This window comes from Lycorma delicatula, chromosome 1 (genome assembly GCF_047948215.1).
Source record: "Lycorma delicatula isolate Av1 chromosome 1, ASM4794821v1, whole genome shotgun sequence".
NCBI lineage: Eukaryota > Metazoa > Arthropoda > Insecta > Hemiptera > Fulgoridae > Lycorma > Lycorma delicatula.
In genome coordinates this window covers 237,134,364-237,151,216 of record NC_134455.1, presented here as the reverse complement: position 1 = coordinate 237,151,216, position 16,853 = coordinate 237,134,364, and the positions used below count along the sequence as shown (strand labels likewise).

At 25.3% G+C, this 16,853-nt stretch overlaps 1 protein-coding gene across 2 annotated transcripts in view; it reads left to right on the top strand.

Annotated features, from left to right (window-relative positions):
- Positions 1 to 16,853, top strand: part of rept (RuvB-like helicase 2 rept) — a 390,162-nt gene that overhangs the window by 215,705 nt on the left and 157,604 nt on the right. The gene's annotated exons all lie outside the window — the stretch shown is intronic.

Below are 16,853 nucleotides of genomic sequence, written 5' to 3'. Positions count from 1 at the left end.
AAAACCTCTTCCTCTTTATATAATAGTCTAGATCATGTAATAAAGATTCTTCAGATTAGTTTTGTGAAAACAAGAAACCTTTTTCATTCTCTTTAAGCCTGTCATTCTGTATACTATTTAACCTGGAGGAACTTTTCAAACTGTGGAAGAGTATGATCATAGACCTAATTTATTATAGGCAACATACAAACAAGACATAAAATACGGCTGAACTTAAGACCCGTAACGATTTAATATTTATCATATAACCATTCACTTTTTTTGGCTCTGAACTTGCTTCAAAAGCATGGATAGTTTCATTAGACAGGGTACCACCACCAGACCAGTTTCACCTGTACCGGTACAATACACCAGTTACCAGTTAATTTATTTAATTGGAATTGTAAATAAAAAAATTTTACCAGGCCATTTTTTGTAATTTAATATTTGATGTTAATAAATTTATAGTTCATTTACTAAAATAATTTTTTTTGTTTACTGATGTTTATAGTTAAGTACATTGTGAATTTCTAATTCCTGTTCATCACAGAAATTAAAAATTCAGTGCTTAAAAACTAAGAAATATTCAACTTGAGGAGAAGCTAAACTATGGAGATTTTGTTATGCACTTCTTGTCAGGAAAAATAAAATTTCAGTTCATGTTTCTTCATGCAGATGTTTTGTTATTGATGTAGAGCGATTTCATTAAAATTTGCAGATATGGTTAATATGTGAGTCAGAAATGATTTTTCATTCAAGTTTGTGCTTTTGCATAGTGAATTTTATTTGAAAGAGTATGTTTTTCTTCAGAACCGACTACACATTTATTATGTGTAGTGCCAGATTTATTTAATAAATTGATAATCATTGAATTCATTGTAGTTATACTTTAGTTTTTTTATAATCGTCTTTTTGAACAATTCTTTGCAAATGATTTTATTTTTCTTGCTTATGCCGTGTTGTAATATTGTTTCTATTTTTCCTGATATCATTTGCTACTTGATCATCACTGTAATATTTGTTAACCCATTGTTTTAAATATCACAGTGTATAATGAATTCTTTTTTAATAAATGAAATCTTGCACAATTGCTTCAGAAGAATTTACTCGTTTAATATCCAATTTATTATTATAGTATTAGTCTTTACTTACACTTTAAATTTTTAATGACAGTTATTATTGCAATTGTATTGTTGTCAAATTTAAAATTTTGTATTGTGATAATCTTTTGATTGGAAATTTCTGCTATGTAAAAGAGGTATTATCTACTTTAAAATACTTTTTAATTACCATTTACTTCATTCTGTATCATTATTTTATTTTGTTATTTTTACCCTGTTAACCAGGAGCTGCTGTTTTGAAATTGGTTCATAAGGTTTACTCTAATGTTTCTAATTTGCTTACTCTAATGAAGCGCATAACTTCATTAAGTAATTTTTTCTTTCCTTAAACTTAGTTTATTTTAATGTTTTGTTTTGCAGTAAACAAGACTGTGTAAGTTAAAAATAAAAATCCACTTACTAAAATTAATTTGTAAATGTATAACAGTTTTAGACATAATGTGTGGCATGTTGGCAGATTTCTGTCGTGATTAGTATTACCATTGAGTACTAAGATAAGTATGAAAGTGAACCCATTGAAATAACACTGTGCAACTGCTGTGTCCCATGTATTTTGGTGGGCTTGACCTTAAAACCAATTTTCGTATGACAGAAAGCGGTGCTAGGTTTTAAGGTTAATTTTATTAAAAAATAATTATCTTCAGTTTTGAGTTCTAATAGAAATACATAATCCATGATTTCAATTATATTATTATTCATAGAACTACGAAGTAATTATCTATTAGCATTTCTTCTATGTTTTACTCAATGGTCTGTCCTTTTGTTTGGTTATCAGCTTTATTTTTAGGAACAATTTTGTTTAAAAAAGATCTTGTATAATGATTTATTTAAAATATACATTTTATAATTATAATTTTGGTGGTGGGTTTATTATTTATATAATTCTATTTTTTTGTCTCATTTTTTATTTTTATTACCATTAGAGATTTTGTTGTAATTTATTATTTTAATTGTAGACTATTGATTATTATTTCATTCTTATTGTCTTATTTATATATGTTCATTTTATTGTTTGTATCATGTTATATTAGGTTATTGCTCTTATCATGTTTGTATCATTGCTCTTTCTATATTACTGTGTTATTATTGTTACAAATTATTATCAAGATTTATAATTTAATTTTCGAGAAATTTCTTAAAGAATTTTACATTTTCTTTTAGTATCGCTTGAAGACAATAGGCCTATTCTTATTTTGTAAGCAATCAAAACAGCTCTTGCTTGACTGACAGCAAGTCATTTTAATATGAAGACTTTTATTTAATTGTTAAGTTATTATTTGTATTTTTATCATGTCAGTAACTTAAGGATTGAAAACAGAATTATCATTTGGTTTTCTTATCATATCTGAACTACAGAGTGTTCTATAAGTTTCCACACATAGAACATAATAATAATAATAATTAATAATAATAATAATAATAATAATAATAATTGTATAAAAATAAATATAAATGGGTTTTTATTAAAAAAAAAGTATCTTTTTCCTATGTATGGAAACTTATGGGACACTGTATAATATTGCTATATTTTAGAGTAAATTTACAGATTGTTACAAAAATTTAAAGAAATAACCTAGTCAATCATTTTTTTTTTTTGTCATTATATATTAAAATGGTAATGATGGTGAAGCATTAGCTTTCATGCACAGAAAATAATGAAATTTTATGCCATTTAATTCATAGACTGAACTTTTAAATAATCAGTTATTAAATGTGTATGTATACTACATACCTTGTTTTATGTGTACATTTATAACTTTTTATTAGGCATTGTGTAGATTGGATTTTTTAGTGTGCATTTTTTGATTATGTAATTTATATTTATATTTTTGTTAAAGTTCCAAATTTTTATTAAGAAAATAAATTTCTGATTACTCTGTTCAAGGCTATTTTGTGGTGTTAAGATTTTTGTTCTAATATATTGTTTCTTTGAGTAGGTAATTTGTATTACCTGACTCTCACCACCACTACCATGACCTGGGTGAAACTGGGTACTGCTAATATACATATATATATATTTAATTGTATTTGTTGTGTGCTATGGATATAATCAGATAGGAGTAACCTGTAAATTTTCTAGGCCATACCTGTTCTATTTTAAATATCTGGATAAAGTAGAAAGAAAGTTGGAAAATTATTCTGCCTGGATCAGTTGTCAAGATGTTTTTGGTGCCTGTATATTACAGACATAAATAACTGGTTACCAATTGATTTTTTTTTTAAACCACAATGTAAGAGTACAAGTGATCCTAATGGACCTTGAGGATAAGTAGATATATTCTTTTTGATCATTGCTACTTCTGAAGAAGGATCATCGTTAATTCTGTCGTAGCGGTAGTATGGGTTTCGACATGACATGTCGGCGTATATCATATCATTAAGTGACTTGACTCCATACAAGACTGCCATTTACTAGTCCCAATTTAGTTTATTGGCCAGTTTGGTGTTGTGGCCAATTTTTACTTAAATAAAAGCTGCATTTTATGCTTTTTACTTTATGATTTTTGTACTTTTAAAATAGATATTACTGTTCTTAACTTAAAATGTTTCTTTTTTCAATATTTAAAAAAAAAATAAAAGTAAATAAACAGATTAGTGGTAAGAAGTAAGAATAGTGTTTAATTCACTCATTTTATTTATTTCTTGTAAATTAAGTTTCTTTGTGATAATCTGCTGACTGTCAACAGAGATTTTGAAGTAAATTGGAAATTCAGAACTTTCTTCTTTATTCAGATTTTTTTGGAGGAGCTTAAATAACATAAATAAAATGTGATCTTTGATTTTCTTGCTTTACCTTAAAAAAGTTGTGATGGAACATTTAAATATTTTTAATTAGTCTGATTTTTTTTTAAAGAAAAAATGTTATTTATTCCTACCATTTTCCTACAATATGAAATGTTTTAAATTTCCTCTTGCATAGAATTTATGTATTGTTTTGATAAGAGAACAGTATTCATTATGGGTTTTTTATTTTTACAAATGCATCTTTTTCAGTTTATTTTTCTTAAATAAGGTAAAAAAAAAACGTGTAAAGTTTTGTATTTTATGTTTTATGATATATTGTTTGTTTTGGCAATGTAAATAAATTTCTTGAAAATCAATTTTTATGAAATAAATTTTGAAAGGTTCTCCAGAATCATTATTATTGTTATTTGATTATTATTATTTTTACTATTATTATAATTCTTATTTATTTGTTTAGGATTTATGTAGAATATTACAGTTACCAGTATTTGACATATATTGTTGAGAAAGTTTTACATGTGTGATCAATTATTTTGAATTTGTTGTCATAAGATGAAGTATAACATATGTATTTCCGTATTATTTTTAGGGATTAATAGTCTTCAAATAATATTATTATTGTTAGTGATACCTTTTTTAATAATAAAGTTGGTTAAATAATATATAGTAGCATAAGCAGATAATTATAAAGATAACAAAACAAATTTTATTTTCTATATTGAATTAAAAATATATTAGAAAATTCAGTAGAAACTACACTAAAGTCCATTTATATCTTTGAGAAAAGTGTGAATGTAAAAACTGATTGATTGATTAGGGTACTTTTTTTTATTAAGTTTTTTCAGTGTAAGTTTTTTTTTACTATTCGAGTAAATTAGTGAATTTGTAAAAGAAATGCTAATAATTAAGTTATTATGTTTTAAAATTAAAATAATGCTCAAACGGGGCTCATGAAATCAACATCACTAAGCCTAGTAATTTTGTTAGCTTTTATTTCATGTTATAACGTCTTTGTACTACATTTTGTAGTAGTAATTTCTCTTACCTAATGTTCAAAAGTAATGAGTCATATGTGTTGTACCAATTAACTATGTTTTGGGTAATGGTTGAATTTTCTAGTATTAAAAATGAATAGTGTGTACATGTATTTCCAATAAACGTGAGGCCATTATATATGTAAATGTGGTGTGTGTGTGTGTGTGTGTGCATGTGTGCGCGCGCGCTCATGTTCATGTGAGCATTTGTACATGTGTTGTAATATAAGTGTATTAACTATATAAACTTCAGGCTGCGTCACATATCTTAATTTTTTTTTTTTAATTCATATTCAGAAAAGAAAAAGAAAAAAGATTGTATATGTTCCTTCTATTTCAATTTCGTTCTTGCCCAGATTAAATGAAAGTAGAATATTATATTTACTTTATTTACAAATTTTAAGGTTAAATAATGTAAGTATATTATGGTACAGTACTAGTAGATACTATTATGCTCATTTTTAACAAAGAATAACTGTTTTGTTTTACAGTAAGTATATTGTAAAATTTTTTTTAAAGTTGTGCTTAATTAATTGTTAAATTTATTTATTTATTTACCTGTTGTCTTAAAATTATTTTACAGTATAAAAAAAGTGATAAATTATGATTGTAAAGCAATACATTAGGGATTGCCTGAGTACTTTTTTAATGAATGAAAATGTAGGATAAAGATGTATTAATGTTATAATAAATATATCATTGGGGTGCACATTTGTGTTCTGTGAAATGTTCTCTTAAAAACTAAGTTGAGTATTAATTTAACTAATATCTTTAATGAGTAGTCAACTATTTTAGTGATAGAAATTTTTCACATTAAGTTAATGATAAAAGCGATTTTATTTTTTAGGAATTATAGTATATTTTACAAATAGTCTGGACTTATATTAATTTATGATTTTTATTATTTTTATATGACTAGTCAGGGATCAAAAAATATTTTCATGAAAGATTCACGTTTCTGTTGAATAAATAAATAATTCTACAAATAATTATGATCAAGGAAAGCTTTGTACTGATGGATGAACATTTTATAATAAATTTAAACATTATGAATCGTTGTTTATATATCATATGATACTGTTATGTAACATTCAAGTTATATTTATTAGTATGGGATTCTTTATTTTTCTGAGCTCATTTTACATTACCATTATAAAAATTTTGTTAGTAATGTAAAATGTGTTATGAATAAATATATTATTTTGTTATAAAATACACCCTTGTCACTATAATATTACTCACTTGTGTTATATTTCTGAATTTGTGTTGTATGTTGACACATTTGACACAAATGATTATTTGTAGGAATGATCATTTCCTATGAATATCATAGGAATGATCTATTCCTATGATATTCTGGAACTATCTGGAGGATAACACAAAAGGACAAAAACCACAGTGCTTTTGTTCTAAATTGTTAAATATCATTAAAAAAATGATCAAAAAGTAGGAAATGTATCTCAAAATTGTCAATTTGAATTCTGTTATCATGATAACTTTATTCCACAGAAACATAGAACTTTTGATTCCTGATAATAATTATAAATATTATTATTATTTTATAACTGATCTCTTATATTTATTAGTACATTCAAGCACAGAGTTATAATATAACTCCAATCTTGTCTGTATGCAATTTCAAATGTTAATAATTACTTTATTAAATTATATTAGTATGTAATTATATATATATTTGTTTTATTTTATTAGATCAACCTGTAATATATATTTATATATATATATATACAAATAAAATATATATATATCAGTAGTAATTATATTAGTCATATGTAATGTAAATGTATATTGAAGTCATTATCATTCATTATATATGTGAAATGTAATTAAAATTTCTTCTGTACTTGAATTTAAGAGCAAGGAAAATGTTTATTTTTTCTCAGGTTTTTGTCATATGTTATAAATTTTTAGTAAAATAATGGTGTGGATGAAAATTTATACCATAATATGTCTAAATATATAATAAATTAGTTTTTATGGTGTTTAAAAATATAGAACCACATTAAATATTTGAAATTGTTTTTAAAAGTAAATATATTTTGGAATAAATTTTGAGCATTGTACTGTATATAGATATTTAAGTGCTCATACATGTACTATTTTAAAGAGAAAAGAAATTTGTGTTGATAAAATTGATTCCATTCATATTACAATCTGAAATAAATTGTTAAAAATGCCAAATACTGTATTTATTTAATTCCTAAATTACCTTAGTAGTAAAAATTTATTGTAGGTTGCATAATTAGTTTTCTGCTTAGAATTTATTGCTTGAAGTTCTATTTTCATGTAGATAATTTTAATAATAGATTTTATATGAATTGATCAGTTTTTTAATTCTGATTTATATTAAAAGAATTACAGGATAGAAGCTGAGCCAGTAACTGTTGGTAGTATGATTTATTTTTATATTAATGGTTTATAGGGCTCTTTATTATTATTCGTCGTTATCTTCTTTCATTTTATTGCTCATTTATAATCATTAAAATTCATCACCATACAAACAATTTTTTTTTGCAATTCATTTACCTGAAAAAATGTTTTTCAGTATTTAATAATATACACTAAAATATAAAATAAAATTTTAAATTAAGATTAAATATATTCAGTAAACCAAAAGTAAATAAAATATTTCAGTTGTTGAAAAAATATTGATGTTTGATGCTCAAAATGGCACAGGTCTGAAATCATCCTTTGTCTCAGCTCTTCAATTAACGTAGCTTCAAATCTTCTGGTTCCTGATAAGAATTCTATTAAATTATTTTTTTAATTTATAAATTTGAGTAAATTAACTTTGAACACCTTTCGGGAGTAACAGACAATATTGTTCATAAAAATAGTATTGTATTCTTCAATCCTCCATTTGGTTTGTGTCAAATGAATTGCAAAAAAAAATTACTGCTAAATATGTTGCTTAATTTATGACATCTGAACCACATCAAAATTTATTATAGGCTGCAGGCTTTATGATTTTCACTTATGCCAACTTATCCTGCTGTAATCACGGCTTATTTAATGTTGAAAATTTCATTATAAGGTTTTGATAAAATTCGTACATGTTTATCAATAGTGAAAAACAGTAAATTCTGTATTTTTATGCAGCTTTTTTCTGGTACAAATACAAAATAAAATTGTAATTAAGGTTGCATAATGTAAACATTATTAATATTTAACTTTTAAAAAACTGATTTAAGTACAGTTTGCAAACACTAATTGTAAATAATTTTTTATGTTTACAAGTTAACAGAAGAGAAGTAATGTGAATTTGGCGTTAACTTAAATCAGCAGCCAAGGCATCACAGTCGCCAGTGTAGTTTTTTTGTAAAACTCCCAGATAAGAAGCATAGCCCTAGACAGTCCACAGACAAATCACCATCTCATAATACTATCATACTCTGGCATTCCTCAACAAGGTGCTTAATGCTCTACAGTTACATTCATTTAATATAAGTAATGACTTATAGTAAAAACATCCTAAACATATTTATAGTAAAAATAAATATCAATTTAAAAAGCTTCCTATTTTTTTGCTCTGTTAACCAGGACTTTTTTTACCAACATACTGTTCCCAAATCGAGGCTTTCACAAAAAACCTGGATATGTAATAAACTATTACTTCATGTAATAATATTTTTAAAACAAAAGTGATGAATCTATCAAAGGTGGTTTTCAATAATATACTTCATCCTTTGGCAGCCAAATGAAAATGCATTGCAGGTTATACCTGATTACGCACGCTGTTACAGTTTTAGAAACATCAATACAGTACTATGTTAAATAAATTATTTGATGAGAACAATTTACATCTCTACAGAATTAATTTTACTTATGAAATCAGATTGAAATTGCATTTGTATTTTCAGTAGCAGGCTTGGAAAAAACAGTGGGGTTTTCAAAGTAATCAAGTCTGTTTTGTACAAAGAATGATTGCACTAATCACACAGTTTTACTGGTGTGGGGTAACATGATAACTAATGTTCCTGAATCATTCATTTCTTTATTAATTGTATGAAGTTATTAAATAAAGCAAATTTTTACGTAGTAGAATAACAATTTTGTGGTTATTTTATAAATATTTGAGTATGAATGTTAAATAATCTTGAAAGAAGTCTAGAAATTTCTGTTTAATATATAGGTAATTAATATTATTTAAAAATTCATCAGAAAAATAATATTGTTTTAGTTAAAGAATATTTAAAATTTAATTTTTAATAACTTCTTTGAAAAAGTTTTAGATGGTTGGTAATTATTTTAAGTGGCCATGGTGGTAATTTAAAAAGTGTTTTCTTGCAGGCCTAAGTATTATGTGTAATGGAAAAATATTTCATTGTTTTTTTTTTTGTTTGGTAGCAGTGATAGAGCAATTTAAAAAAAAATACTTTTATAGCAAATTAGCACATTTTCAAGTTCATGGTAATGTGTTATAAGAATTATAAGGAATTATGAAAGAATTATGGAATTATAAGTGATTTTGTCTACTGGTACCAAAGGTGATTAGGTAGCCTGTTTTTGTATCCTAAAATCGTATTACTTGTTAAAGATTTATTATCTATAGTCACCTCAAGATTTGTTATTTTTTATTTGGAAGCAAGCATAATTAATATTCATTAATGATATGAAATTAAGTATTTTATTGATGTTCTAGCTAATAATGTGGTTTGAAATTATAACAAATACAATCAATCTGATTTTTCCACAAAAATCTATCCTCAAACCATGTCATTTATGTTTCATTCTGTGAGGGACAGAAATACTATTACCTGTAATAATAGGAATGACTATTTTCATGAATGTTAAAAGTAATATGTATTTTAGTAATGTTATATCTACCTAAGAAACAGTGGAACAGTTTTGAGATATTTTATGTTAATAGTTAATAGTTGTCAGAAAGTCAAAAACATTAACTATCAGCAATTTCTCATATAACAAACTAAGTTTTTTTCATTAATAAGAAAAGTGGCTCTAAGTCAATGTTTCATTGAGCTCACAAAAAACTGAAATGGAATTTTTTTCAAATACAAAATTTAAAATGATAAACTGAAACAAATGAATAACAGTGTTTTCAAAAAGTCATAGTTTTTACACATTTTTTTATAAAAGTATTTTCTTATTAATATCTGTGTCAGCAGATACATTTTTCTTGAACCCATGCTAAAGTTTTCATCAATAAATTTAGGTGTTTCAGATTTGTTTAAAACTGATTGTGTAATTTGTTCAATCAACTTAGGAAAAATTGTAACAAAATTTGTTTGTATTCTTCTAAATAAAGGATAGAACCTTTCTTATGGAGGAGGTTTATTATAGTGGCAGGTTATAGCCAACTGGAAAATGCCACTCTTGTGAAACATATACTGACTTAATTTCGCTTCAAACTAATTTATGAATAGCACTAAATGTTTCCAAGGCTGCTGTCTAGTTTAGATTAATATGTAATGATTTGTAAGTGTATTCATAAAAAAGGAAATAAATAATTTAGATAAATGCTTTCAAAATATTTAAAATGAAATATTGTTATTTCTTTTATCTCTACATTTTGTTATTGATTAACCAGATAACTGGTATCAGAGTGTCACATACAATGTGATACAGCAATGACCAGGTAAGCATATTATATAAAAGTCATTATTACTGCCAGTAGGTTGTTGTTGCATGCTAATAGATTGTACTGAAGCTTGGAAATGCATTTCCTGAATACTTAGCCTTTCTAGTAAGTAAACACTCAAGATTATTTATTATATTTAATTGGTTTTATTTTAACATTTAACAGTTTATACCAAAAATTGGGAGTTAAAAATACAATAACAAAAATCGTATCTGAGTAGTGTTTTCATTTACTTGACCAGTACACACTGTGTCTGTAAAATTAGTTACAGAAAAGTTTCAGTCCACTAAAATTCTGGTAGAAAATATTTAATAGTTTAATATTTTGTTTTCACGCAGTATAATAATTTAATAATTTTATTTACTATTTGGTACATGACTAAAAAATGTAAAAATTATTCGGTATACTATTTCCTTTTTTTACCTTCTTCTGTCATTAAAACAATTTTCTATTTATAGCATCCTGTTTTAATAAAGTATTTTAATAAATGGTATAATAAATCATCACTATGTGATCAAGTGATAACTTTTAAACCAGATTTGGACTTTTTACTGGACAACTAAGAAAAATGAATTAAAATGCAGAAAACTAGTATTAGTACATTATTTTTCAAACATTGTATTGTTTCAGTATAAAAGATCTGGATGACAGAACTCTGTATGGTTTACTAGGTGTGGTTGATAGTCTTAATATGGCTTTACACCTAGTACATTCAAATAAGTCAATTAGGCTAATGGTAGATTTTTAATCAAGAAATTAAAAATTACTGAACCAATTTACTATTTAAAAATTATATTTTCTTTTATCATGCTTTTACTACATTCCTTTGATGGAACTTAATATATAAATAAATAAATATATGTATCTGCAAATCTGTATTTTGATAGAAATTGAGACCAAAATGTTTAACCAGGGTATTTATCTGCACTTAAAGATAAATATTGTGAAAACAAATTTTAATGTTTTCGAAGACACTTTGTCATTTTAATAAAGCTAAGTCTATTGCTGAAGATTGTAGTTTGGTCATTGTATAATATTACCCGATTCAATTTTGTAAATAAACTTTTGATCTATTTTGTCTGAAAAGCTTACAAAAGTATTGGTCTTACAGACAATAATATTGCCAGATGTATTATTGCCTTTAGGTATGTTTGATCATAATGAATGATAAGGTGTAGTGGGTCATTTTCAATTATCTAAAGTATTGGATGCTCTTCCTGCTAGCATATGTTCATCCATTCATATACAATGCATTATTTTACCCAGTGGCAGCAGTTGACTTAATAAATGGAGTGCAATTCTTTTTTTACTGTCTGGACTACTAAGGCAATCAGGAATAGAGAGGAATATTTGTGACTCTGACAACAGCTTCTACAAGATATAGGACTTTTCATGTTATATATTGCTGTTTACAAAGCTTTCCATGCACTAAGTTTTAATAAACGAAATATCCTTTGATTAAAATGTATGTGTGTTAATTTTATTATGTTATAATCTGGTCATTTATTTTTCCACGTATAATTTTGAAGCCTAATTGTTGATCAATTTTTTAATATTGTGATATTTGATAATGATAATGAACATAATGATAATGATAATATTGTGATATTTGATGATAATTTGATATAAAATCTTTTTAAATTTAATCTGCCTTTTAAATTTAAGCTTGATTTTTTGTGTTATTTTACTTAGTTGTATTTTAAAACTGAAGAATATGTACTGAATAATGATCAAATTATAATTTCATCCATTAGTTATGACATTAATTAAACCATTACATTTTATTTTAATTAAAATTGTTCACTGAGACAGAAAATTCAGTTATTTATAAAAGTATGTCTGTATGTATTTATTGATGTTTATACAATTTTCTGATAATAGGCATTTAATGTAAAGCCAGCTAAATGTTACATTAATTATTTGAAGTTGGAAAAGGTATATAGTTACTAAAAAATTGTTTAAAAAATAATAGGAAATATATCTAAACCTCAGATACTATTTATCTGAGGACACAGTTGTCTTGTCCTCAGTGTTTATGACAGTGTGGAAATACTTTTACTGTATTTATCTTTTAAATTGGACTGTAACTGAAAATTACATTGTACATCTTGCATGTACAATGTAATTTGTAGATTATACTCTGTTGAAGGACAAATACCTTTATTATTTATATTATATATATATATAAAACAAAAATTTATGTAAACATAAAATTATACAAAAAATATAACAAAAAAATATATACATATAAATTTTTTCATTAGAAAAAAAATTTTGGTACTAAAGTAAAAATGTATACAAAACAATTGTAACAAGATACTCTTTCATAGACATTCCTCCATTCCTCCAAAAAAATTGTTGCCGCTAAATAGATCAGCTTCAGAAAGTCTTACTCAAAAATGGTCACAAAACAATAGTGGTTTCTGATATACCCACTTCTGTATTGAATTTTTACTGAACTGTACTATTTTCATCCAACTGTATTTTTAAAATTTATTCTAATTATTAATCTTGCAACATCAAAAAGGAATCTTAGTGATGAGAAGAATAATCTCAGATCATAATTTGATTTGTGATTACTTAGAAACTTTAATAAATATATAAAGTGATATTTTATGAGATGAATAATGAAAATTCCTTAAGTTTGCTGCTAATCAAATCCAGGAACAGTGATGAGCATCAGATGTTAAGAATTATAAATTAACTGACCAGTCAATTGTGGCTTATGTATTAGAATTACTTAAAGATAATTTTAGATGACTTTAGATTTGTGACATTTATTACTTATGACAACGGCAGATTGTTGAGTAAAATATGGTATATTTAAATATTTATACTGTTCTGGAGTTTTTAGTTTTTCTATGACTAGGACAGAGTAATACTGGAAATTTATAGAAATGGTGGTACCTAACCTTTTGTATTGTTTCATTATGATCATCATGTATCATACATAAACACACTTGTGTGCATATGCGCGCGTGCACATACATACACATACACACACACACACACACACACAAGTATGACACATTGCATGTAGATTATTCTCTGTTGAAGGACAAATACCTTGCTGCATATACTTTCACTACCACAGAGTTGTAGACTAAATAATGCAGGCCTTGATCCTACAGGCTTCAGACCATTAACCTGGATTATGAAGCTAATACAATCAGCTGAAAAAATATTGAAGTATTAATTGTTTTTAGATTTACTAATATTTTACTGAAACAAGAGTCAACTGGAATGTAGGTACAACACATTGTTAAAAAGAAATAATAAAATGTAGATTATTTCTTCTTAAAAATATATATCTGAAATTTATTTTATTGATGTTTAAAGTAAATTAATTCTATTTATTTTTACTCTATTATCACTGAAATAAGAATTATTATTCTTGTTCTCTTAGAAGTTAAATTATTGTTCAATATTTGTATTAAATCTCACTATTTCTTTGTCTAGTGTATGCAGATAAATCGTTTCTTGATGTGCCAGCTCGAAAAACTTATTGAATATACTAGAAGGTATTTTTTATTCTATTTAAAAGTAGCATTTACATTTAACAGGATCAATTAAATTATTTCATATAATTATTATTATTATATCCTCTTCTTATCTTTTTCTCTTCTTGCCCTGAGAAGGATGGGACATTAGTATTATAAGGTAGAGGGAATAATCACTTCATCTTCTTTGTAATGTTCCTAAATGTATTCATCATGTGGACTGATATTTTTCAGCCAATCTTTGAAAATGGTCATTTGCCATTTTTCAGATGGTCCTTTTACTTTTTTTGATTAGGTCAGTAATGGAAGAGATGTTTAGTTACCTATTTATGTATTATACTTGCCAAAGCAAGGCTGATATCCAAGAACTACCTTCTGTCTTTTATTTGTTTTTTAATGATTCAAAATGAATTTTGAGGTATAATAAAGAGGAAATCATTTTATTACACTGTTCCTCGATCTCTGATTTCGTTCCGTAAGATAGACTAGTTATTAACAGCTCACAAAAATTTCATTATTGAGCTGTGACTATATACAATATTTCTTTTTGTCACTGATCTACTCCAGTCTATATAAAGTTGTGTAAAAGTGAGTTTTTACATTAGTGTCTCTTCTGTTGGTTATGTAAGTTCACTGATAAAACCTAAGTTCAAACATTTGAGAAAATTGGATAAGATTTAAGGAAAGACATATTCAACCATGGACAACTTAATGTTATTTGCTCCAGTGTTAAAAGATCTTCAACATTGAAGGCATTGTTAGGTAACCAAAAGTTAGATAAAAGAGTTAAGAATTATATGTATCAAGAAATGTTCCAGTAAGTAATTAAATTATATATAATTCATATTTGTTCTTCAATTTGAACTTTTATCAATGGTCCAGAGAAATTTCTTCAACTGCAGTGAATTCAACTCATAAGTAAGTCCTTCTGTTGTGGGATTTTCAAGTGATAAGCTAAGTACCTTTTTATAGTTATCATTCATCATTTATTATTAAATGATTATATGAAGTTTTCTCAAAGAATTCAATTCAACTATCATCAAAAAAAGGATCTAATTGAAGATTGTTATTATTTTTCTTCATTTTAATTTTTTTGGTATTATAATGGTTTTATTATTTAATTTTTGTTTATAAATATATTAACCTAAAATCATATTTGTGTTTTGGGCATAAAAAAGGAAAACATTGGGGTTTATTGCTGTTAAAAAATAACTCAAGAAACAGCTATAAATGTTCAGGATTTTGAAGCTTTTCGTTGTAAAAGTTTTTATTGATTTTGGTACCTAAATTCATGAACGTTATTTGGTTACAATCGGTAAAAGCTTTAACAAAATCATGTATAATTAAGCATAAACCATCGCAGCAGACCACTATTTTTTTATTCTATTTAAAAGTAGCAGTAATATTTATCAAAATCAGCTAAATAATCTGTTATTATATCCTCTTCTTATCTTCTAGCTTAAGTATAGTATACTTTTTTGTACAATGTATACTATATACATTTACAAGTATATTTGTACTTGTAGATTTGAAATATTACATAAAAAATTGTTTTGAAGTGCAATATTATCCCTATAAATTGTAAAGTTTATTATTTGACGTTTATGAGTCCAAGTTTGACATTTAACATTGTAGTGAATGTTTTATTTTGCCATGTGTATTAAATATCTCTAAAATAGCAATTTCTGTTTTAATAAACAATAAACTCATTTGTTTATGATGAAATATGTTTTATTAAATCTGTGAAGTATTTTCTGTTTTCATGACTTTCAGGTACTTTACTTTTGATGGAGAGAGGGAAATGAATTAAATCATGTAAATCATTTTGGTAAAGAAAAATAATTTCTCTAAATAAAATTATACTTTATTATATGACACTTGGGTAGGTGTTTTGTATACATTTTTGACTAATGAAAATAAAATAAAACTTTATAGAATCAATTCTTTTCAAAAATAAAATAATATTGATAACCTTTCCTATCAGAAAGAAGTAACTTATCCTAACAAATGAAATTTGGATTTAATATATTCAAAAAATATTTATTAATTTTGTTGAATCAGTCCATTCCTGTAATCTTGATGAACTAGATAAGAGATCTGCTGTTTTATTTTTAATAATTCATAGCTTCTTTTGGAATAGCATTTTCACACTAAAAATCAATTTTATGTTAAAATCACACTACCAGTAGACTCTCTTTTATTCTAAATAATAATTTAGTATAATCATATTATTAAAGCTGTGTTTTAGACTGAATAACGTTCAATTAACATGGGTTAATCTACAATAATGCTTCAGAAATATTACTTTCCAGTTGAAAAAAATATAATTCATTTCTTATTTCTTGTTTTTACATTTCATAATTTTTATTAAAAAATGAATTTTCTACTTTTGGTTATAAATCTTCCTGCATTTTTATTGCTGTATGAATGTTAAAGATGATGACATTCTAAAATGTCATTATTATTATTATTTATTATTTCAAATGCAGATATTAGACCTATTTAAATTATTGATAATAATTAAAAGGTGAATTTTACAGAGTATGTAAAATGCCAAACCTGACCAGGATATTAATTTGTTTAAATTGCCTTATGAGTTTAAAATAAAATAGTATTCTTGGGGATTCTATCAGTTATAACTTGAATCCCACATGAAGTATTATTATTAAGAAAAAAGGAAAGTATTTGTGTTGCTTGTATGTAGTATGTTTATAAACAATTATGATTTACAACTTTTGTTAATAAATAATTATAATTTCTTTATAATGTGTTTAAAACTTCACACACACAATCATACAGTTATACAAGCAACCAAACACAACACACATAGGGAGAGAGAGAGAGAGATTAAAAAAGT